Raw genomic sequence first — 22,722 nt, 5'->3', positions numbered from 1 at the left:
CGCTCGGCATTTAAACAGCGGCGGTGATGAGGCTCCATTCGGTTCAGGTGTGCCCCATCACACGCCGCCAGCCCTGGCTATTTCAGCGCCCCTCCTCTCTCACGTACCCACTCATGTCGGGAGCCTGGCGAAGGGCGGCGATTAAGGGACGGGGTGATGCTGATAATTAGTGGGAGGCAGCTGACTCATCACAGTGTGTTGATATCCAGCCGAAGAGCAATCAACCATAACTTCAGGCGAGCAGGCTCAGAAGTCGGTTTTGGATAAGCGGATAAGCACAAGTAAGTACCATTTTGATTAGCCGTCATACCTACAATGACTGTGCAAACAATGAGTGACCGCAAGAGCGGTGCGCGCGCACAAAGACAGTTGGACATAGTGCTGTATTAGAGGTAAAAAATTATATAAATACTGTTCGGTTTCTCGCACAAACCAATCGTTTCGTGTCTTCGGACATCAATGTGTCGTCACGAGCCGCAGGGTTTAATTTGGATGTGTCTGTGCATGTTTTTTTTACACTCATAGACTTTGTTACCATTGCCATCCATTATAAGACTGATGGACTCCAACGGTTGGACTTAAAAATCATCAAATGTGTTCTACTGAAGAAACAAAGTCACCTACATCTTGGATGCCCTGGGGGTAAGCCGATAAACAACAAATTTTCTTTTTTGGGTGAACTATCCCTTTAAGACATGGCATCAGTGGACCAGATACATGTGAGTTATTATTTCATTTGCTTGTTTTATTTATTTATTTTGTCTTTATTTAATGTAATTTAATGCATTGTTCATAGAGTAGATCTTTTTCAGATACTTTATTAATAGGAAGTCTTCCGTTTACTAATGATTGCAGTCTTGTGGTGATAAGAGATACACATATGAACCCTTTTTAAAGATTGTAATGATGCACACACACATAAATGCATACATACATAGGCTATATATAAAGCTATAGGAATTACAGTAAAGTTTTCAAAATGTGTTTTCTTTAATCTTGTAAATAGATACATCGTAATATTTGAAGGTTTGTTTAGTCTGTGTTCCTATAAAACACAGGTTTCACCATGTATGCATTTGATTTACAGTGTTACTAGTCATCTGCTATCAAAATCAGTCCATTCACGATGATGTATATGAAAATTGATTCCTGTTTATTGAAAAGAAGCTTGTAATACATTCTGTTCCAGTGTATTTATTTATGTTCTTTTTGTTGCATTATTCTTTTTTCCTTTGTATTTGCAGGTTGTGTACTTGAATGCAGCAAATAACAACTGCCCAGTTCAGGAAAGTAAAAGCGTTTGAATTTTATTTCTGGAACTTTTCTGGTTCATGTTTTCTTCAAGCGGCACTGACCAAGGAAGTTTCATGTGCAGTAAAAGTGTCCATAATTAAAGGTAAAGTACAGTTGTCTGAAATTTCATTTAGGCCTAAATTTAGTAACTTAAGTAATCTGGTGGTAGCTTTTCAATGTCACTTTTAAGTTAAAAATATCTTACATTTATTAATAAATAACTGATCTGTTTTTAAACCTAAATTTATTTAAATTTGTACTGTTTCCATAGGATTGAATACATTTGGTGTGATGTCAGAATCATGGTGACCAACAAGTACTAGACATGCTGCACTCGCTGGAAGCATAACGATTGCTTGACATATCAGTGGTCGAGGTCCTTTTCAGTGTGAACTTCACTTTTCTCCCAAGAATTCAGGCAGACTTGGACACATTTGCAGAAGCCTGGAATCATCCACTCTTGTCAGAAGGCAATCGAAGTTCAGAGCATCTGTGGCACATTGAACTGATACACACAAAATGTATCAACCCGAGAGATATGAGGTATGGAGACCCTGCTTTCTTTACTCTGTCACCACACTGCTGTTTATGCATTAGTCTAAGTGGATTTTTAACTATGTATTTAACTGCTAAATCATTAGGACATTGAAGAACCAGATCTAGATGGTGACATAGCACCTTCTTACGATGCCTGTGAAAATTTCAGAGCTATTGTTCAAGAATTTGAATCACTTTTAAGTTTGGATGGGTTGAGGGCACTCAAACACCTTCTGAATTCAACTGGTCCTAATATCCCTGTTAAAGAACTGTATTTGCTTTGTTTGTTTTTTTTCAACAAATATGGGGTAAATTAAAAAAAATCACTGCTATGTCCCAGTCTAGATATGGCTCTTTGATGTCCTGAAGATTTAGCAGTTAAATACATCATTAAAATCTACTTAGATTAATTCATAAACAGCAGTGTGGTGACAGAGTAACTAAAACAGGGTCACCATACCTCATCTCTTTACCTTTAATTAAGGACACTTTTTCCCTTGTTCAGTGCCTCTTGAAGAAAACATGAACCTGGCAATCTGTACATCCTCCACTCACTGGTCTCCCTTGACCCTGTTTTAAAGAGAAAAAAAAAACAAACAATACATTATTTTATAGGAACACAGACTAAACAAACCTTCAAATATTACGATGTATCTATTTACAAGATTAAAGATAAAACACATTTTGAAAACTTTACTGTAATTCCTATAGTTTTATATATAGCCTATGTATGCATTTATGTGTGCGTGTGTGTGCGCATCATTACAGTCTTTAAAAAGGGTTCATATGTGTATTTCTTATCATCACAAGACCGCAATCACTAGTAAACGGAAGACTTCCTATTAATAAAGTATCTGAAAAAGATCTACTCTATGAACAATGCATTAAATTACATTAAATAAAGACAAAATAAATAAATAAAAACAAGCAAATGGAACGATAACTCACATGTATCTAGTCCACTGATGCCATGTCTTAAGTCAAGAGAATTATAAATCATCTAATAACAGGCGTCCAATACTGACTTCCGGAAAAGAGGAATAAACAATGACATTTGAGGTTACAATTAAAACAGCAAGCCCTGCCCCACGACTGACAAAAATAAGTGTTTGCGCGAACAGATGAGGAAAGATCGAGTGCGAGGATGTGGGGAATGATTAGTGATGGGAAGTTCGGATAATTTTACCGACTCGGACCTTTGAGTCTCGTTCAGGAAAATGAACAAACCTTTTTTTCCAAGTCATTTCGTTCATTTTAGCAAAATATAATTAAAATGTTACGTGTTACTTCCCTAACACATCTACTACTAACGCAAACGTTGATCACACTACAAACAATAAAAAACTGCTATAAGAAACAGAAAATATTAATTCATTGTTCACCTGGGTCTTCAGTCTATGATTCGCTCACCTCTTATCTGACAAGTCTTCGGGTTTGGGCTTATGGGGTCACGTGATGAATGAACGACGACTCAACAAAGACTCGAGAGATGAACTAATCAATTCTCTTTCCGGCTCAGACTGCATTTGGTTAAACTTATGGGGCTGTCACGGGATGAATGAACGACTCAAACCCGAAGAATCGAGAGATTAACTAATCAATTCTCTTTCCGGCTCAGACTGCATTTGGTTAAACTTATGGGGCTGTCACGTGATGAACGAACGACTCGGAAAAACCCGAAGACTGGAGCCAGGTGAACTACTTGACTAATTCCAGTACAGAACCTATAGGATGTTGCGCATGCGCGACTGAACGAATCACTCCTCGAGACTACTCATTCTTCCCGAGTCACATTAAAGATTCGTTCAAAATGAACGAATCGTTCAAGAACAACCCAACACTAGGAATGATCATGCGCGCGCGAGGGCTTGTATTGCACGCAGAGGACATGTCACACGCGCGCGAGGGTTTGAACTGAGCTTGCGGGCTCCCGTTTCCTCGCGTGTAAATCTGTTTTCCTCTCGCGGAAGTGATTTACCACGCGCGCCAGCATCAGTGGTGCGCTCGGTTATTAATGGCATAGGATTGCCGCCATACATGACTCCCAACAAATCAGATGGGCAGTGGGCGGAGACTGCTTTAGGCCACAGAGTGGTGAATACTGACAGGCTGCATCAGAGCCAAATAGCGCGTTTCAAAATGAAGTTATTTTATCGGCGAATCGGTTTTGAAAATGACCGATACCGATAATCATAAAATGCTTAATATCATTTAATGATATTTTTCATCTATGAAAAATCAAGGTGCAACACAGAGTGAAGAATATGCAAATGTTATTTTATAAGTGATTATTCAATTTCTTTACCTCTACACCTACAAACATAAAAACCTGATAGAAAATGTAATTCCTATCTTTGTACTATAATTAATTGTGCTATTACTTGCAATTTGTTCATTTGTTCTTATTTACTGGCTGTCACTTGTCTTTAATAATGTTCAGTGTTTCCCCTGCCATTATTTTAGGGGGGCGGCCCGCCCCCTTGAAGGTCAAGTTAATTTTATTTAATTATATTTTCTCTATAGCGCCAGATCACAACAGAAGTCATTTAAAGTTACCTTTCTTATAGAACATGTCTATACCTTGTTCTTTCATTAAGCAAACTAAATAGCCATGTTGGCTAGGGCAAGTGATAATTTGAACCACTAGCCCGACCGGTCCGGGCCAGTATTAAAAATCCTTAGCGTTGAGCCCTGATATGGGAGACCTTAGCAAATATAGTTTTTCCATTTGGTCCAACAAGGAAAAAGGCAGACAAAAGAGATAAAACGTCATATTTTACCTTTTTTTGTGTGCTAGGGTAATATAACACAGAGTACAGTGTCATAAATGTACATTAATTATTTTTAAGCATAAAACAGCAGGAAAACAGGTAAACCTTTGCCCACAAAATGTTTGAGATTACACCAATGTAAAAAAGTGAATCTGATGTGTCTCACAGGCTCGGAGTTAAACAGTTTAATGATTCTAAAAAGCAAAGAGCGGAAATAAAACATAAATCTTCTCATTGTCAGTGAGTTCCATCACATTTTTAAGACCTCTGAAAGGTGGATTTAAGACATTTTATTGATAATAAGCCCTTATTTTTATGTTAAGGAATTTAAACCCGTTTAGGGATCCGCAGGCACCCTGTTAAATCTTGGTTAGTTTAATGTACTACAAGTTGAAACAGTCATCAAAGATGGATACAGAATAAAGACCAACCTCCTTGTTCCTCATGTTCTATTCCCCAGGGTTCTGGTTCCTCGTGTTTTATTCTCCAGGGTTCTGGTTCCTCGTGTTTTATTCTCCAGGGTTCTGGTTCCTCGTGTTTTGTTCTCCAGGGTTCTGGTTCCTCGTGTTTTGTTCTCCAGGGTTCTGGTTCACTCGTGTCCTCCTCTCTCTCCTCTTTAACAAACACCATCTTCACAGCAGCAGACCTCAGTTCAGATGATAGTTCCTGCTCGCTTCAAAACTTAGTCACGACTATGAGGATGAGAATACTACAGGTGATGTTATTTAGTGATCTGATTCAATTTTCGCATCTTTCTATTTAGAAATAGTACATTTCAGTTTGTAGCATCACGACAAAACAACAGAAAGCACGGTGAAACTAATCTTCCTCTTCTTTTTGTTCTTCTTCTTCTTCTTCTTAGTTTTATGGCGAGTTGCAATCTTTGCGCATATCGCCACCTACTGTGCTATTGTGCAATCAGGATTTTCTTTTATCATATTAGTTATTCTGTCTCAACTCTGAAGCCATCAAGAGTCCAGGTATCGGTTGGCGCTGCGTGTTCAGCTCCTCCGTCCTCCACACTGAACCCCTTAGACCTCCAAACCGAATCTTTTATATTATATTCTTTTATCTAGTCCTGTGCTATATAAAAAATTACATAAAATCCTATATCCTGTTCTATCACTATTAAATTCATATCCCAATAAATATCCCACATCCTTATTCTTTTTACCTTTATCTTTTAGATATGCTATTAGTTCCTTCCTATCCTCACTATACTTTATACATTCATATATTGCATGCTCAATTGTTTCTTTCTCACCACAAAATTCACATAAGCCGTTAACATGTACACCAATTAAAAACAATGAACCATTCAGCCCCGAATGACCCAGTCTTAATCTAGCTATTATCCCCTCTTCCTTCCTATTCCTTCCTCTTACAATCATTTTAGTATCTACCTGCTTTTTGATTTTATATAAATGTCTTCCCTTATAATCTAAATTCCACACTTCTTGCCATCCCCTTGTAACATTCCTCTTAGTAATACTTTTAACTTCCCCTCTACCTAATGGAACATTGATATCAATTTCTTTCTTTTTTTTAAGCATTTTTAGCCAGTTGATCACTTATTTCATTCCCAACTACCCCCATATGGGCTGGAACCCAACAAAATCCTATTAAAATTCCTTTCCTTTGAATTCGCCATATTAACATTAAAATTTCATTCATTAAATCTTCTCTAGATGACTGGTGGCTGGATAATGAAGTTAAGACAGAAGCAGTGTCTGAGCAAATCACAGCTCTGTCTGGTGTCACTTCCTCGATCCACATAAGTCCCACTATAATAGCAACCATTTCAACAGAATATATTGATAATTCAGATGTTAATCTTTTACTTATGAATATATCCAAGTCAGGTATATATATTCCTGCTCCTGTCATCCCCTTATCTGGATCTTTGGACCCATCAGTGTATATTTGTGTACTTCCATAAAATCTTCCAGATATATGCCTATATATACATTACGTTTGAGTATTCCCATTTCCTCCCATTCCTTTCTCTTGTCCAAAATCTCCAGATCAATTTTTGCTTCAGGTATTATCCATATGGGCACTTCACTCCATACTGGAGAAATACTGCATACTATATCAAATATCTGGTATTTTTTTGCTAACTGGTTTATATCCCACCCAAATCCTCTTCCGTTTTTACTCGCATACTCCCAGCAGTCTTTTGAAACATCTTTAGCAATATTGTCTCCAGCATAACTTTTAATAGATGTCCAATATGCCAATGACAATTTCACTCTGCGCAAATTCAGAGGCAATTCATTCGATTCAACGATTAAAGCATTTACCGGTGTTGATTTGACTGCTCCTAAACACATTCTAAGTGCTCTGTATTGCATTCTATCTAGCTTCTTTAGCAATGTCTCTGACACCGCACCATATATCATGCAGCCATAATCAAATACAGATCTAACCAAAGCTTGATACACTTTCATCACATCATAATCTCTTTCATATTAATTGCCTTTTCTATATCATTACTAACTTTACTTCTGATCGTTTACTTCTAAAGCCACACTGATATTTGCTATATTTATTCCTTTTCTCTAAATCATAATTTACCCTTTGAACTATTAATCTTGTTTCCAAGTTTTTGGAATTATTCCTTCTCTCCATATTTTATTGTATAATTGGAGTATCAATAAAATAACATTATCTGAAAGATGTTTAAACATTATGTAACTCACCTGGTCACATCCTGGGGCAGTATTTGCACATTTCTGTCGTATTCTTCACCCAATTCTAAACTATGTAATCTTTCTAAAACCTTTCCAAGCATATTTGCTTTTTCTATATCTGATATAGCAATTATATCATTCTCAATCAACACTGGAATTTGCTTTCTCTTTTTCCCTCTTCCACCCATATTCTGAAGCATTTTCCATACTTGATCTATAGTGGTGTCTTTTCCTATAGAAGAGCAAAATGTCCTCCAACCTTCCCTCTTAGCAGTTTTAATAATTCTTCTCGTACTGGCTCTTGCTCTCTTGTATTTCAACATATAATCCATATTCATATTTTTCCTAAGTTGCTTAAATGTCTTATTTCTTTCTTTTACTGCTTTGCTGCATTCTTCTGTCCACCATGGAATCTTCCTCATTTTCTCACCCGCAGTTCTTTGAGGTATATATAGGGTTGAAGATTCTAATATTAAGTCTGTAAGCGATTTGCAAAATATTTCAACTGTATCCTCCACCTTATCTTTATTTTCTTCACAGTATTTCCCAAATTCTATCCAGTCTGCCTTCTCATACATCCATTTATTTTGAAGATAATGTCCCGTATTATGATTTCTAACATTTAATTTACAAATTATTGGAAAGTGATCACTTCCAATTGTGTTGTCGCTGATTACTTTCCATCCACAAATCTCAGCCATTTCATTTGATATTAATGTAAGATCTAAACTTGATACCGTATTATCTATTATATTATATCTAGTACCTTCTCCAGAGTTTAAGCAAACTAAAGATCTCTCCTCCATAAATTGTTCTATTATTTCCCCATTAGAATCTACCCTATAACCAGTTGTGAGCATTAAAATCCCCACACCATAACTCTTTCTTACCTCTTTCAACCATTTCAAGTGAATTTAATGACATGTTTTTACATGGATTATGAAAGTTACATACTACCTCGGCGACACTTTTCCTACTGTGTTAATGTAATAGGCTGGACTGCATATGCAGTATAAAATGCTGAAGATTACTATGTGTGAAATACTGTATACTGTAACTCATGTGATGCTGTTAGTGTATATACGTTAATGTAATAGGTCTTCAGTTTAAATCATTATTAATTATACAAATGTTGGAAAATATCTAAAACCTTTCCAAGCATATTTGCGTTTTCTTTTAGACATTTATGATTACAATCATTCTCCTTTCTATTCCCTGTCTCCACGTTCCTTACAGATTGCTTATCATTCGCCAACGGTTTTTCTGCTCTTACCACCTTACTATGACAGCCCTTCACTGCTTCCGCATATGAAACTTTATTTTCAACCTTGTATCTCTGAACCTCTTTTGTTTTTATCTGAAACTCACATCCTCCGTAGGCAGCACTGTGTGGACCCCCACAATTACAACATTTGAGATAATTTGTACACTTGTCATATTCGTGTTCTTCCCCACACTTCACACATCTCATTTTTCCTCTGCACACTGCAACCACATGTTCAATTCGCTGGCATTTGAAACATCGCAGAGGCTTTGGAATATATTCTCTGATTACGTAACTGATATTTCCCAATTTCACATTTTCTGGCATCTTTGAATGTCGTATTTATTTATTTTTCTCGGCGACACTTTTCCTACTGTGTTAATGTAATAGGCTGGACTGCATATGCAGTATAAAATGCTGAAGATTACTATGTGTGAAATACTGTATACTGTAACTCATGTGATGCTGTTAGTGTATATACGTTAATGTAATAGGTCTTCAGTTTAAATCATTATTAATTATACAAATGTTGGAAAATACTTTCAAATGTTATGTTTTGAAATAACTAAGGTGCTTAGAAATATTTATAGTTTATCTTAATAAAATATATGAGTGAGCTGGAAGAACTAGAAGATAATGGCATGGCTGAGTTATTGATGATCAATGAGAAAATTGTCTTACAAAATCAAAGTGATCTTACAGTGACTACTGTTGATAATCCAGGAAAAGAGGTGGCACCAGGACACGTTGAAGGGGCAATGAACACGGCCCAGAGGACAGATAGGGAAACAGGTGCTATAGCCGAATCACTTCAGGCCATGAATGTCAATACTACTGTTCCACATAGCACAGCAGGGGCACAGGCAGATCAGTCACAACCAGCACACAGACACAACGCATCAGTGATTTGGCATAAAGAGTTCAAAATCGCAGGTTTAATTGGTGAACCGGGTCAAAAGGACAGACTATCATTTTCTAGTTTGGCTCGTCAAATAGAAAACGGGCTGAGCAAGGGGTATGCAGAGCAGGAAGTCATCGATGCTGTAATTCGATCCATTACGCCGGGGGATCCAGCTGCGTAGCTATTTGGAAGGGAAAGCTGACTTAACTCTTCCGACGCTCAGACGCATCCTACGTTCCCACTATCAGGAAAAGAATGCCACTGAGTTATATAAACAACTGACCACAGAGAGTCAGCGCAGCAAGGAAACTTCAGAAAAAAAAAATTTCTGATCCGTGCCCTCGATCTAAGACAGAAAATTCTGTTTGCCTCACAAGAGGACGAATCTGGGCTGAAATATGACCCTGTTTTGGTGCAGAACATGTTTCTACACGTCTTAACTGGGCTGCAAAATGACCGTATTCAAAATGACTTACAGCCGTATCTTTCTAACCCTGAAATTCCTGATGAAGTATCGCTTGAAAAACTAAATGTTGCTTGCTCTCATGAGGCGGAAAGGCAGAACAAACGGAAAACAGAACGCCAAGCTGTTGTTAATGCCACACAGCTAGACGAGCCTACCCCCGAACTAAAATGTCCGCCTAAACAGTCAAAACTCGATCTGGTATCTCAGCTAAAAAGACTTAGTGATGAAATTACACAGATCAAAGAGACAATCCAGCAGCCACCAGCCCCACCTAAGTAATGCTTTGCCATTAGCAATGAAGAAATAACAGTGACAATGACATGTCGACACCCGCAGAACGTTACAAGAGACCAACAGTGAGAGTGATGAAGATGAGTACAGCTTTGGAGTGGAACTTCAGCAGACGAACCAAAGGGCAACTGAACAACATGAGCCACAGAAAAACATGTTATCAAGGGAGTCAAACTTACCTAAACCATCAGTATGTATTCCTGAGCGAGTTCTTGAACCCCGTCCATGGCCAACTCGAGTTGAAGTGGAGACTGAGCCTGTAGAACAGAGACAAGTACATGACACAGGAAGTAAACAGGAAATTTCAAAGATTGGATCCACTGCTGAGTCAGAGGAACTGGAGCCAGTGGAAGGAGGAGTATCTGAAATACCAGAACAGACAAATATACACCTAGGAGAACAAAACAGGATCAGGTCAACAAGGAGATCACGACGCCATCCAAAGAGGTTTACCTACGACATCTTTGGAACACCCGCATGTTGTAATGTGCAAAGCATGATTGGTGACTATTATCAGAACCTTAAAACCCCGACCGCCAGGTCAACATTACCCCTTTATTATCACCAAGCCCCAGCTTTTTACTACTAACTGTGAACTCTAGTTTTGAGTGGAACTGTTGTTTTGATTACATTACCCAGTGTCTTTGGGCGCAAATACTATGGACTGTTGAAATTTGTTCATACATACCACAACAGTTGATTATACATGAACTGCTTTTCCGATGTGCGCACTGATGACTTGGGAAATTCATAAATCAAAATTTAAAAAAAAAGAAAAGAAAAGCAATGGACTGCACATAGTGAACACTAAGTAAACAGTGATGCAGACACTGTCGTGTGATTTGGGAACCATGGACTGTTGTATGGCTCTGGCCACAGTCACATTAAGCTGTCCTAAGTTTTATATCGACTGTTTTACTTTGGCACAAGTGGCATGCTCTTGTTGTTTTCCTGTGAACAATTCAGCTAATTGGACAATTGTTGCCACACTTTGGAACTCTGACCAATATACAGCATTTGCCAATTCATTGATATGGACTAAAATGCTCCTTTTTTGTTGTTTCTTGAAAACTGTTAAACCAGATAGACTGTTATTGCTGGACTTTTGTTGATAAATGCCAAATGACTTTTGTGGACTGGGAAAAGAATACAGTTTGTCTAAGTTCCATTTGCAACTGTATGCTGTCAGTCGAAGAATGTGAAAAAAATTGGATTAAGGCACTCACTATATAGGTGCTTCTTAATTCCATTACTAGACACTGTTGTATAAACATTTATGTGAAATGCAAAGACACATTTATGAGTTAATTGACTCCTAAGAGGTCACATGTCGGGGACGACATCTAAATACTGAGGGGAGAGTGTAATAGGCTGGACTGCATATGCAGTATAAAATGCTGGAGATTACTATGTGTGAAATACTGTATACTGTAACTCATGTGATGCTGTTAGTGTATATAAGTTAATGTAATAGGTCTTCAGTTTAAATCATTATTAATTACACAAATGTTGTAAAATACTTTCAAATGTTATGTTTTGAAATAACTAAGGTGCTTAGAAATATTTATAGTATGTTATGGAGTGAAATGTTATTATGTTTAAAGTGGGCGTATCTGACTGGCCACGCGCGTGTGCCTGCGTACGTACGTGTATTCCCAGGGAGTTCTCGTGATGCGCTTCATTCTGAGTAAAGCTGTGAAAGTGAAGCATCGCATTGTGTGTATTTACTGTGTTAATATTCTTCCTGACAGGTATTGAAATGCACATTTGCACACTAATGTATAAAACTCTCTCTAGATGCGTCCATCTTAATGTTGTATGTTCTAAAGGAATGTGTAAATTGTGTTTATGAGTTTAAGCTGACATAGCACGACCATACCACGTTAGCATGTGGCTAATATGCGCTGTAGGATGCACGTGTATGTTGGGCAATTAAATATAAATGTAGCGATTATAATGTGAGTTACCTTCCTGTTGTTAATAGGTTATATTGTTATATGTGACGTAAATTTGTGAACACCATGAAGTTATAGACTAATACAACATAATTATTGGTTCATTGCTACAATTCATTCTGAGTAAAGCTGTGAAAGTGAAGCATCGCATCGTGTGTATTTACTGTTAATATTCTCCCTGACAAGGGTACTACATTAACAGAAAAATGTACGAATAAAAATAACTAATAGGCTATTTTTGTACAATCTACATTTTCTCTCTACGACACTTTTTCCCTATTGTGTTGTCAATGTTAAAAGAATTGTATCCTGACAAGACAAATCAAAATAAGAAATACAATTTTTGTACAACATTTTTATTTTCTCTGACACTTTTTTTCCTACTGTTTCATAAAATATTATACAAATTTTGTGTCTTAAGATAATTCATATAAATTCAAGTCAAAGTCAATAAATTCAAGACTTGACAAGACGAATAAAATAACACAATTTTGTGAAGACTACACTTTTATTTGTCAGCCTATCTCTCTTTCTTTCAGTAGCGGAAATTTAAATGTGAGATTCTCGAAATGAGATCTAAATAAACTAAGAAAATTATTCTAAGCGGACAGCGGGTGAACAAAGAGTGAATATATAGTGGGAGCGGGTGGGTGTGGAACAGATCCTTGCGGGAGCGGGATTAAAAAACAGTCCCGCGCAGACCTCTATCATGGTAGAGCAGGCTCGACAGTTCAGGAGGCCATGGCGGAGCAGACAGTTCAGGGGGCCATGTCGGAGCGGCCTCCATGGCCTGGCCTCTCCGGCCAGAACCCTATAGCCCTCCCTCCCAAAAAAAATTCCTTGGGGGGAAATTTCGGGTTCTGAGGCCCTCCGTGGGCCTAACGTAGGAGCAGCGGCCCTCCCTGGGCTTGACTCTGGAACTGTGGCCCTCTCCCTGGGCTTGACTTGGGAACAGAGGCCCTCTCTGGGCTGGACTTGGGAACGGGAGCCCACTCTGGGCTGGACGTGGGAACAGCAGCCCTCTCTGGGCTGGACGTGGGAACAGAAGCCCTCTCTGGGCTGGACGTGGGAACTGGAGCCCTCTCTGGGCTCAACTTGGGAACAGGAGCCCTCTCTGGGCTGGACATTGGAATAGGGGCTGGAGCCGACACTGGAGCGTTTCATTATACAAGACTAGAAGACACAGCCGTTCCCCATACAGATAGCTTAACAGCTCTGTTCATACTTGCACTTGCCTTCTCCCACTCTCTCTGGTGTTCCCACAAGTGTGCCAGTATGTCGCAGACATTCCACAGACATCCAGCCCTGCCAGCTCACCAGGACCACCTGGAAACCCAGCAGAGCACTGTGATGGACATCCTTCAGCCCAAAGCAGCCAATGAACTGCAACGGCAGAGAGAGGAACAGCGAGACTGCGACACAAGTGGACACCTGACACCAAGCCTGGACAACCAGGAGCTGACCAACATCATCTTCTTCTTGGCCCACACCTTCAAGGGCCTCAGACAGGAGGTAAATTATCTGAAACTGCAAGTCACAGAGTGCCACAGGGAACTGACAACCACTCAGAGAGAGACGGCACAGAACAGATGCAAAGAACCTAACAGAATGGTGCAACAGAAGGAAATCACCAGTCTTCAGGAGGTGCTAAAACAGCTGCTGGACACCAAGAGCAGGTTGGAAAAGCCACTAGACAGGACTTGGAAAGAGAACTGTTTCACACAAAATCACTGTTAAAAACAGCATATGTGAAACTTAATGAGAGAGACACTAGAGTTAAGGCCTTAGAAGGCCATCTGCATGCAGCCAGAGCTGAAGTCCAAACCCAGTGTCAGGGAATAGGCTGGATTCAGATGTGGGTACAACAGAGGCTTTATTGAACAGAGAATAATCACAATGGGCAATGAGCGCCTCCGCGGACAGTTCGTGTGGACGTGGTATCCCCTATCACACAGATGGGTGGATAGCAGCGGCTGAAACAAGCCGCAACTGCGGCAGTGGAGACGAAGCCAGCAGGGCAGCTTGCTAATCCGAGCGAGAGGCTGAGCAATCCAATAAAGAGACCGCAGAGTCCCAGGGTAGGCGGATGCCAAAGGGAGCCCACGGGTTTCTGAACGCACAGAGAGGTGCAGGAAATTATACAGGCAGCTATGAGCACTGGGGCCTGAACGGGACAAGACAGGACTGGTGAGCAATACAAACTATGACAGTCAGAGCAAGGAAATAATCACAACAGTCTGACAAAAGACAGAGAAACAACAACAACACAACACCCAAACACAGAGACAGAGACAGCAAAGAACAGGTGATCAGACCCGACACCCAGACTCAGCAATTCTGCAACATTAAAGAGGAGCTTGACATGGTTCAGAAAGAATTGAAACAGTCCTACCGACTGCGCATGGACTCAAGTAAAAGACACCCTGCTGCATGTCACACAGCCAGCAGTGCAAACTCCCTCACTCCTGTACACAGATACAAAGGGGGGAGCAAAAGCGTTCTGCTTGACCCTTCACAAGTCAGCTTCCTAAAAACCTCTGCAGCTGCAGAAGAAAAAAGTTTAGTTCAGGCGAACCGAACAACGCCTGTGAATGCCACCTGCAAGCAGCCCGAGCTGAAATCCAAGTCCTTGCTCAGCAATGAGACAACTCCAAACACCAATCAGGTAAACTCAAACGAAGCCAAGGTGAATTCAATGTCACAAATGAACTGAAATATGCTTGCAGACAACAAGGTGAACAGACAGGGAAAACACAACACAGAATTTCCCCTGACAAGCAGGCCCAGGCCCCCTCAGCCAAGAGTCCGAACCTGCGAGGGGGGGGGGTTCACACTTCACCAGTCAGCAACCACAGGGTGGCCCCACAGACCCCAACAAGCTGGCCAGAGACAATACAACTGGCAACCTAAATACTGCAGAGGGCACCAGAAGGCACCCAGCATTGCTATAATGCAAAACCCTTCTACAGAAAGCTCCTAGCCAGCAGAGAACAGAGCCATCACCATGGCAACAGACCCAGGTTCCAGACCAACCACTGGGAGAAGCCATGGAAAAGGGCATCCTCATCCTGCAAACACCACGGTGTGTCCAACAGCAGTCCACCACAACATCCCTCTCCACACCCTTCACACAGGTGCCGAACGGAGGCTACACAAGGACAGCTGGACATGCCTACTTCTGAGTTACAGGAGCTGCTGACACTTGCAAAAGAGCTCCTTGAACAAAACTCAACTGAGGAGTACTGAGAAGGACAAACTTCTGACTCCTTGCCTGACGCAACACAGCATCAGAACCCTCCAAGGGAGGAGCATCCCTTAAAACCGGTCGACACCCCAGAAGCAGCCAGACAACGTTGGATGGAGCAACGGGCCCACATGCCCAACAGCGAAACCTCAACCAACACAACTCAGACAAGTTCAAGTCGGTGAGCAAGAGCAAAGCGACACCGCAAACATCAGATTTCTAGTGATGTTCGAGCAAAACAGAGGGCTAACAACCAACTGCTGCTCTCCTGCCATCATCACTAGTGAGAGTCTAACCCAGCTGTTCCACATCGCGGGTACCACGGATAGCCTACTGGCTAACAACATCGACAAACAACCATCTTACCAAGACCAACTCACTTCAGGATGACAGGTGACACAGCCTTAACACCTGCTGCACAAGCTCGAGGACCCTCACCTTGCTACAGCCTACATCACCATAGCAGATCACCACAGCAGACCACCTGACAGTATCCACCATGGCACCACAACCACTCCTGGAGGCAACAACAGCCAGAGAGCCACCACTGTCTCCCAGCTGTGAGTGGCAGGTGCGTGTCTGATTGTTCTGCACCTTTGACGGCGCTCGCTGTTGTCTATTCGACGGACAACAACTTTCGAAAGGGGGGATATTTGTAGCGTCTGGACCAACCAGACACAATTGTTTCAGTTATATTTAACAAATACTCGGTAACACCCCTCAGTCAACAAACCAACTACGAGGGTCTATGGACCCTTCCCCCAAAATGCATCTAACGCCTCAGAAAGGCAGAACAGGCCTCTGGTTCCATGGCAACCAATGCTAATATCATTGTTGCTAAATGGTGTCTTGACCAATTATAGCTCGGGGTGTTGCGATGTTTCTCCTCCCAATACATAAATCAACATGGTCCGAATTTTCCCGCTCTTGCAGAGTATAATTTGGACATGATTTCTATAACCAGAATATAATATATTTTACAAGGTATCGATTGATAGAAATGTTTAAAGCATGAATTTTCAAACTCATACATACTAAACATGAATATGAAAACCTTAAGCTATTCAATAGTTATTAAAAAGACATACACAATAAGTGATTAGAACATGATAGTCAAATGTGTGGGTTACATACATGATATGGAGTTAAGCAATGGACTGATATTCGTTTATAAGTCTTTTTGAGTTCATTTTGGTGCATCTACATCTGTAAAAGACCGTTTCTGTGCCATTCTGTGAACATAAGGACATGTTCTGTGAAGACCAGAGGTTAAAAGGTCTCATAAGGAATCTCTGTCTGGTCTTTGTCTTCTAGGTGGGGGAAACCACCCACTGCAGTTTCTACTAATGATTTTCCTCATGTGATGGTCATGATATGCTGTGTCTTTGACCATTCATTTTGGTTACTTGCCCCAAATTTGACAATCTCCTTTCTGCGTTAGAATTATCAATAAGTGTTCTTTTGTTTTAATGCTGTGAGCTGCTCAAAGCTGCTAGTTGGTGGACTTGCTTCAGACTCGTGGCGTCAGGGTATCGTGGACAGATTTATGACATTGTCTTGGGCCTCTTTGTGGAATTTGGCTCCTCATGTTTCAATGTTCTGATCGAATCTTAAATTGTCTGATTCATTTTGATACCTTACATTATTATAATGTTTTATTGGGTGGTTGTTCTGCATGCTTAATAAACAAACTTCAGCTTGTCCAAAAGTTCTTACTAGAACCAGGAAGTATGACCATATTAGCCTGGTTCTGTCAACACTGCACTGGCTCCCTATTAAACATTGTATAGATTTTAAAATCTTGCTTATTACTTATAGAGCCCTGAATGGTGTGGCACCTCAGTATTTGAACAAGCTCTTATTGCATTATAGTCCTCCACGTCCGCTGCATTCTCAAAACTCTGTCAATTTGATAATACATAGAATATCAAAATCAACTGCGGACGGCAGATCCTTTTCCTATTTAGCGCCCAAACTCTGGAATAACCTACCTAACATTGTTCGGGAGGCAGACACACTCTGTCAGTTTAAATCTAGATTAAAGACCCATCTCTTTAACCTGGCTTACACATAACACATTAACATATTTCTAATATTCAAATCTGTTAAAGGATTTTTAGACTGCATTAATTAGGAAAACCGGAACCGGGAACACTTCCCATAACACCCGATGTACTTGCTACATCGTTAGAAGAATGGCATCTACGCTATATTAGTCTGTTTCTCTCTTATTCCGAGGTCACCGTAGCCAGCAGATCCACTCTGTATCCAGTATCCATATCCAGTCCAGATGGTGGATAGCACCTAGAGAGGACCTCTACAGCCCTGAATGTCAGTGGAGATCAGGACAACTAGATGAGCCCCAGAGACAGATCCCCAGTGAAGACCTTGTCTCCTAGACGGCCACCGGGACAAGACTACAGGAACCAGTTGAGTCATCTGCACAATGTGACTTTGCTGCAGCCTGGAACTGAACTGCTGGTTTCGTCTGGCCAGAGTAGAACTGGCCCCCGACTGAGCCTGGTTTCTCCCAAGGTTTTTTCTCCATTCTGTCACTGATGGAGTTTTGGTTCCTTGCCGCTGTCGCCTCTGGCTTGCTTAGATGGGGATATTTAATTTCCAGCGATATTGTTGACTTGATTGCACAGATACTATTTAAACTGTACTGAGTTGGATGATGACATCACTGAATTCAATTAACTGCCTTTAACTGAAAATGTATTGTTTACGATTGTCTTTTTGCATTATTGACACACTATTTTCCTAATTAATGCTGTACAGTTGCTTTGACACAATCTGTATTGTTAAAAGCGCTATATAAATAAAGGTGACTTGACTCCATAGCTATTTTTAGGTTTTTCTTTCTTTCTTTCTTTCTTTTTTGTATATATATGTAAATGTATTCATTTTCAGTGATGGCTTGCCCTTCAAAGAATAAATAGATGGCTCAGTACAAAATTGTGGAGTCCCAGGATGAGGACTCCTCCACAAATCTGTGGCCACCTTATACTGACCCTGACAAACACAAGGCAGCTTTGTTGATGCATGAAGTTCCTGAAGAGACATGGAAAGCGCATGAAATCAGTATTTTGGGCACAACATGTAGTTTTTTTTCAGATTTGTAAATAACTTTACAAACATTGCATTGCATTGCATGAAATGTGTCAAGAAAAATGTGAATAGATGCAAGATCTATTGACACACTTATTTTGTTTCTTACAGTGGATTATGAAAAGGCAAGATATAAAGCCAAAATGGCAGAAACAAATGTAATTTTAGCCAGTGAACCTGAAGAATTAGATCGCAGTCAGCGGTCAAGAAAGTAAGTGTTGTTCTATTGCCTTTACTATCTAGTTCATTCATACAAAACAGGTTAAATATTAAACATAAATTATAGTACTCATGCATTCTTAGTTATAAATGTTGTGAACAAGATCCTGACAGCAAACTATTACTATATCTACAATAGTATGAGCCAGTTATTCTGTTTATGTGTGTTAAAATGCATTCTTGGACTGTTGTTCCTCATTTTGTGTAGACCTACCAAACGCTACACTGATCTTGAGCCTAAACCTGTACCACTGAAACGGTAGAGACAGTTACAAATGGTCAAAGCTGCAGTTGTACACCAGCCACCAGTCCCACCACCACCCATGGGTTTGCCAACTTCTGGTTGTAACTCTCTGGTCACTCTGTCTCCAAGCCACCTTCCACCAGTGAGTAAACTTTCACCTGAGAGCCACCTTCCACCAGCGAGTCACTGTCCTCCAGCGAGTCAACTTTCATCTAAAAGCCACCTTCCACCAGCGAGTCACTGTCCACCAGCGAGTTACCTTCCACCAGCGAGTCAACTTTCATCTAAGAGCCACCCTTCACCAGCGTGTCACCGTCCACCTGCGAGTCAACTTTCATCTAAGAGCCACCTTCCACCAGCGAGTCACTGTCCACCAGCGAGTCAAATTTAATCTAAGAGCCACCTTCCCCCAGTGAGTCACTGTCAACCAGCGAGTCACTGTCCACCAGTGAGTAAACTTTCACCTGAGAGCCACCTTCCACCAGCAAGTCACCGTCCTCCAGTGAGTCAACTTTCACCTGAGAGCCACCTTCCACCAGCAAGTCACTGTCCACCAGTGAGTCAACTTTCACCTAAGAGCCACCTTCCACCAGCGAGTCAACTTTCATCTAAGAGCCACCTTCCACCAGCGAGTCACCGTCCACCAGTGAGTAAACTTCCACCTGAGAGCCACCTTCCACCAGCAAGTCACCGTCCACCAGCAAGTCACCATCCACCAGTGAGTCAACTTTCATCTAAGAGCCACCTTCCACCAGTGAGTCAACTTTCACCTGAGAGCCACCTTCCACCAGCAAGTCACCGTCCACCAGTAGGTCAACTTTCACCTGAGAGCCACCTTCCACCAGCGAGTCAACTTTCATCTAAGAGCCACCTTCCACCAGCGAGTCACCGTCCACCAGCGAGTAAACTTTCACCTGAGAGCCACCTTCCACCAGCAAGTCACCTTCCACCAGTGAGTCAACTTTCACCTGAGAGCCACCTTCCACCAGCAAGTCACCATCCACCAGCAAGTCACTGTCCACCAGTGAGTCAACTTTCACCTGAGAGCCACCTTCCACCAGCAAGTTACCTTCTACCAGCAAGTCACCATCCACCAGTGAGTTAACTTTCACCTGAGAGCCACCGTCCACCAGCGAGTTATTGTTTTGTCTCTTGTCAGGTGTGTATTTATCATGATAGTACAGACAGAGCAAGTGACACAGAAAGCCACAAAAGCTATGTTCAGACTGCAGGCCTTAATGCTCAGTTCCGATTTATTGCCAGATGTGATTTTTTTTCACTGACTGTTCACATTATTTCTAAAAATGTGACCCGTATGAACTGGCCACACCCTGACAGTGACCTGCATGCGCAAAAGAGTAATACAACATCACTGTAGTGCAGAAGTAAACATGGAAGTCACAACCTGTACAACAACGTAGCTAATGTTTGTTTACGAAAGAAACACAGCTGCACATAGCTGCTCAGCACCAGGGCAACACTCTAGAACATAGACCTATCAGAATTCACAACAACGCCTGCGCTCTTTAAAAATGTTTAATGTGCGCGACAAGCTCTGTGACACCATAGCAGACACAAATGTTGTTGTTTTGACGTCATTTCTTTGGTCGTGTGACACTTGTCACTTGGACTATGAATTGACATTTTCTCAATCATGTCTTTATGGACCTTGCTTTGTGTACTCAGTCATGCTGGAGGAGTGAAAATTGATTTTCAAGGGTTGGGCTAAGTTTAGTGAAGGGAATTCTTACTGTTTCACTATACCAAGACATTTTTGACAATTCTGTGCCTCCAAATTTTTGGGAGCAGCTAGGGGAGCCCTATTCCATTCCAGCATGTATCCCAGTGCACAAAGCAAGATCCATAGAGACAGCTGTGTGAGTTTGGTGTGTAAAAACATGACTAGGAGACAGATAACAGGGTTCTTTACATTATCAAACACTTTTAGGATGTACTAACAGAGATTGTGAGCCAGGCCTTCTCATCCAACATCAGTGTCTGACCTCACAAATACTCATGTGGATGAATGAGCATAAAATTCCACTGACACCACACTATTTTGTGAAAATCGTTTCCAGAAGAGTGGAAGTTGTTGCAACTGCAAAAGAGGAACAAAGTCCATATTAATGCATATGGATTTTTGATGACATGCCATTGAAGTTCTTGTGGGTGTAATAGCAAGCGTCCACAAACTTTGTCCATATAGTGCATCTACAGTCCCTTGCCTAGGAATTGACCAATTGTCCTGATCAACTAGTGCCGCTGTTCAAACAACTGTAGCTTCTCAACAAAGTGTCCGAAATAAAGTCACCGGGGGGTCTGAAGTAAGAGAACCTACTAACTTCAGTCTCCAAACTGGCAACAGTGCAACTGAATCTGAATCTCTGCCATAATTAAGAACTGTACTTTTCAATGACTGAAATTAGATTTCTGTTTTTACAGTCAAATCTTTATGCTATCTAAATGAATTTGACAATTATATAATCAGATTTAAATTATACATACAGGGGCTTTAAAAATGTTTTGTCCTGAGCCTCATTTTTTACCAATGCAAATCACATTTTTCAATTTTTGTGTATTTCCCTTTCTGTTAGATTGCCTATCTAGGAACCATTGGTGGGTGTAATGTCCAAATTGCAACTAGGAGAATACTATCAACATTGATTGACCATTCTTTAGCCACTCAGTTGAACTGGAATGGCTCCAATCAAAAGAGACCTTTTCAGAACAGGTAACAGGTAAGCTAGCATGCGGTATTATAATAACATATATAAATTACTTATCACACACAGTGTTGTTTCATATAGGTCTATTTGCTTTTCAGAGGCTGTAAGAAAATGCTCCTTTCAGCCAAGCCCTCCTGATTTTAAAGTTGAGAGTGAAATAAAGGTGTGGTTGCGGAACCACACCACACCAGGGAAAGAGCAGGTGGACGAAAGGAGCGCTACCACCGTCCGCTGACTAGTTAAGAGACCTCAGAGGAAGAGTGCTTTGCGAATGAATACTTTAGTAATAATTTGGTGTTTTTTGTTATTTATGTTAATTTGTATTATTTTTATATTTGTTTAGATAATTTGTAGTCCCTTTCAAGGGTCTTAAATTAATTGTATTAACCTGAACTGAATGTTTTCGGTTTTGTATTTAATAAATCCACAGTTGGATGAATCCATGATTAGATTTGGAAAAAATAAAAAAAATCTGTGATTTGATTTGAAACTGAAATTGATTTGAATGACTATTGTACATTTTTGACAATACAGACATTCGTTATGTGGTGACTGCATCCATTTCAGATGGATAATAACTGTTTTGCCCAATACTTAAGTTATAGTAGCCAAAAAGTATTTATAGTGAAACATATTTATTGTTGTAGATTAATAGTGCGGGCCCTGTGTGGGCCTAGTGAGGTCTTCCTGGGGGCTAAGTGGGGGCTGCCCGTGCAGGGCCAGCGCTAAGGGGCCAACGTTTTGCCAATGAGCAAATTCTCAGGGGCCCTGCGCTGGCAGCCCACTGGAGGCCCTTAGGCTAGCCCTAAGTGTGTAACAGGGCTGACGAGATGTGAGACGTGTGGATCCATCTGCAAGCTTTATTTTAAGAGACGTGGTCATAACAGGCAGGGTCGAACAATGGCAAACAGGTATATGGCGGGCAAAACACAAGAATAGTCCTAGGGCTAGCGTAGGTCAACGATTGGCAGACAGAATCACAGGGGCGAGACGAGCGGGATAAATCC

The 22,722-nt window shown here is 40.8% G+C and overlaps 1 protein-coding gene across 1 annotated transcript in view; it reads right to left on the bottom strand.

Annotated features, from left to right (window-relative positions):
• LOC107570250 (gastrula zinc finger protein XlCGF26.1-like) overlaps positions 1-5,122 on the bottom strand; it is a 29,591-nt gene extending 24,469 nt beyond the window's left edge. Inside the window, exon 1 of the mRNA XM_016256459.1 lies at positions 5,033-5,122. The gene's annotated coding sequence lies outside the window, so the exon portion shown is untranslated. The remainder of the gene's footprint in view (positions 1-5,032) is intronic.
• Positions 5,123-22,722: the final 17,600 nt, after the last annotated feature.

Source organism: Sinocyclocheilus grahami, unplaced genomic scaffold (assembly GCF_001515645.1).
Source record: "Sinocyclocheilus grahami isolate Dianchi unplaced genomic scaffold, SAMN03320097.WGS_v1.1 scaffold1433.1, whole genome shotgun sequence".
Taxonomy (NCBI): Eukaryota; Metazoa; Chordata; class Actinopteri; order Cypriniformes; family Cyprinidae; genus Sinocyclocheilus; species Sinocyclocheilus grahami.
The sequence above is the reverse complement of the archived record's forward strand: the minus strand, read 5'-3'. Positions and strand labels throughout refer to the sequence as shown.